The sequence below is a fragment of the Cebus imitator genome, unplaced genomic scaffold, assembly GCF_001604975.1.
Source record: "Cebus imitator isolate Cc_AM_T3 unplaced genomic scaffold, Cebus_imitator-1.0 Scaffold231, whole genome shotgun sequence".
Classification (NCBI taxonomy): domain Eukaryota; kingdom Metazoa; phylum Chordata; class Mammalia; order Primates; family Cebidae; genus Cebus; species Cebus imitator.
Genome location: NW_016107546.1, coordinates 2,228,594 through 2,232,108, shown reverse-complemented (window position 1 = coordinate 2,232,108; position 3,515 = coordinate 2,228,594).

Genomic DNA, 3,515 nt, shown 5'->3' with positions numbered 1-3,515 from the left:
GAAATAAGAGAACTAAAATATTTTGGCATTTGGCTAATGTGGGAAAAACTCCTCAGCTGTTAGAATTCTCTAGATAAGTCTTCAAAAAACACCTAAGGCAGTTTCACTTCTTACAACAGACACTGTGTTGAAACAGGTTCAGGTGGTGGCCAATCTCCACCCATAGGCTGCAGGGTTTTTGTGCTTTCTTGTTGAAATAATTAATCCTGACATGACAGTTCGTACTGTGTTTTAAATCGGAATTTATCCCCTCAGTTTCAAACAAAATTTGGATCATGAAACATATTATTCTTTTGTGGAATGAGGGCCAATTTTGTTGAACCATGATTAGAAAATTTAGTTGTATTTCTGGAGATATTTTAGCTTTCAGGATTTTTTTTTCAGACAGGGTCTCACTCTGTCACCCAAGCTGGAGTGCAGTGGCATGACCATGGCTCAATGAAGCCTTGAACTCCTGGGCTAAATGGATCCTCCCTGCTCAGCCTCCCAAGTAGTCCCAGCTACAGGCATGTACCACCGCTAACCCAGCTACTTTTTAATTTTTTGTGTAGGGATAGGGTCCCCCTGGGTTGCCCAGGCTGATCTCAAACTCCTGGGCTCAAGCTATGCTCCCACTTCAGCATCCCAAAGTGCTGGGATTACAGGTGTGAACCATCACACCTAGCCACTTTTGGAATATATGTGTATACAGAGTTTTGCTCTTGTCTCCCAGGCTGGAGTGCAGGGGCAGGATCTCAGCTCACTGCAACCTTTGCCTCCTGGGTTCAAGAGATTCTCCTGTCTCAGCCTCCCAAGTAGCTGGAATTACAGGCACCCACCACTATGCCCGGCTAATTTTTGTATTTTTGGTAGAGATGGGGTTTCACCATGTTGGCCAGGCTGGTCTCGAACTCCTGACCTCAGCCTCTGAAAGTGCTGGGATTACAGGCGTGAGCCACTGTGCCCAGCCAGGAATTTTTAAAAACAGCATTATTGAGGTATAATTGACACACAATAAATCACACATACAAAAAAGTTTACAACTTAATAAATTTTGTATGTGTACAGTTGTCACTACAATCAAGATAATGAACATATCCACCACTTCTAAAAATTTTCTCCTGCCTTTTTTTTTTTTTTTTAATAGAGATGGATTCTTGCTCTGTTGGCCAGGCCGGTCTCAAACCGCGGGCTGAAAGTGATCCTCCTGGCCTTCCAAAGTGTAGGGATTACAGGCATGAGCTGCCAAGTTGAGTGGTATACATGAATCCATGTGATAAAACTGTATGGAACTAAAACGCTCAGGAGTATAAAATCAAAGGGCCAGGCATGGTGGTGGCTCATGCCTGTAATCTCAGCACTTTGGGAGGCTGAAGTGGGTGGATAATTTGAGGTGGGGAGTTCAAGACCATCCTGGCTAACATGGTGAAAGCTAGCCTCTACTAAAAATACAAAAAAAAAAAAAAAAAAAAATTAGCCAGATGTGGTGGCGGGTGTCTGTAATCCCAGCTACTCAGGAGGCTGAGGCAGGAAAATGGCTTGAACCTGGGAGGCACAGGTTGCAGTGAGCTGAGATTGTGCCACTGCACTCCAGCCTGGGTGACAAAGCAAGACTCTGTCTCAAAAAAAAGTATCAAGGGCAATATCCTGGTTATAGTTTTGTAAGATGTTACTATTGTGGGAAACTGGGTAAATGGTACAGAAGAGCTCTCTGTATTATTATTATTATTTGAGATGGAGTTTCAAAAAAAACTCCAGGCTGGAGTACAATGGCATGCTCTCAGCTCACTGAAACCTGGCATGCTCTCAGCTCACTGAAACCTGTGCCTCCCAGGTTCAAGCCATTTTCCTGCCTCAACCTCCAGAGTAGCTGCGGTTACAGGTGTGCACCACCACACCTGGCTAATTTTGTATTTTTAGTAGAGACAGAGTTTCACCATGTTGATCAGACTGGCCTCAAACTCCTGACCTTGTGATCTGCCCACCTTAGCCTCCCAAAGTGCTGGGATTACAGGCATGAGCCACTGCACCCAGCCTGAATAATACTTAATTGAACGGGTATTTTGTTTATCCACTCATTAGTTGATGGACATTTGAGTTGATTCCACACTCCTATCTTTTAAATTGTAGCCATTCTAATGGGTTTGTAGTGATGTCTCATTGTGATTTAGTTTGTATTTCCCTAATTATTAATGATGCCATATGTCTGAAAAAACCTTTAACTTCCTTAGATTTTTGAAAGATATTATTGTTGGGTAGAGAATTCTATGTTGATGGCTGGGCTTAGTGGCTCTTGCCTGTAATCTCAGCACTTTGAGAGGCCAAGGTGGGAGGATTGCTTGAGCCCAGAAGATCGAGACTAGCCTGGGCAACATGGCAAGACTCTGTCTCTACAAAAAAATAAAAATAAAAATTAGCCAGGTGTGGTGTGGTGGCACGTGCCTGTGGTCCCAGCTATGCAGGGGGCTGAAGTAGGGAGGATTGATTGAGTCTGGGAGGCTGCTGTTGCAGTGAGCCATGATTGCGCCTCTGCACTCTGGCCTGGGCAACAGAGCAAGGCTGTCTTAAAAAATAATAGTAATAACCAAACCACAAAGGGCCAGGCAAGGTGGGGCTCACTTCTGAACCCCAGCACTTTCGGAAAGTGAGGCGGGAAGATCCCTTGAGCCCTGGAGTTCAATCTTGAAGTGAACCATGACCATGCCAGTGCATTCCAGTCTGAGTTACAGAGTGAGACCTTCTTCATTTATTTATTTATTTATTTTATCCTGTCTTAAAAAAAAATGTTTGTTAGAAATGAGCCACCGTGTTAGTAAGATATGTTGAAAGTCCTAGCAGTTCTTTTTTTTTTTTTTTTTTAACTCAATCTCAAAATCAATAAAAGCAATTAAATATACAAGGAAATGACAGTTGGTTTTTCTGGGTTTTTTTTTTTTTTTTTTGAGATGGAATTTCATTCTTGTTGCCCAGGCTGGCAATGGCGTGATCTTCACTCACTGCAACCTCCCCGTCCCAGGTTCAAGTGATTCTCCTGCCTCAGCCTCCCTAGTAGCTGGGATTACAGGCAACTGCCAACACACCCAGCTAATTTTTTGTATTTTTGGTAGAGACGGAGTTTCACGATGTTGGCCAGGCTGGTCTCGAACTCCTGAACCCAGGGGATCCACCCGCCTCAGCCTCCCAAAGTGCTGGGATTTCAGGCATGAGGTACCGTGCCTGGCAAAATGACAGTATTAATTAATATTTATAAAGTGCTTATAATCTGCCATCGACTCTGTTAAGCACTATACTTGAATCATTGTATTTAATATTCACAGTGTTTAAAGCACATGCAGTAAATAGTACCTCTTCATTTTATTTCATTTTATCCTTCATTCATTTTATCCTGTTTGCAGAAGGATAATGAGGTTTGTCAAGGAAGATGAGGTTTGGTCAGTTTAAGAGACTTGCCTAAGGAAACACAGCTAATAATCATCAGAACCATGGATTGAGCCAAGCCCGCCCAGTTGTTGAGATTTTTTTTTTTTTTTTTTTTT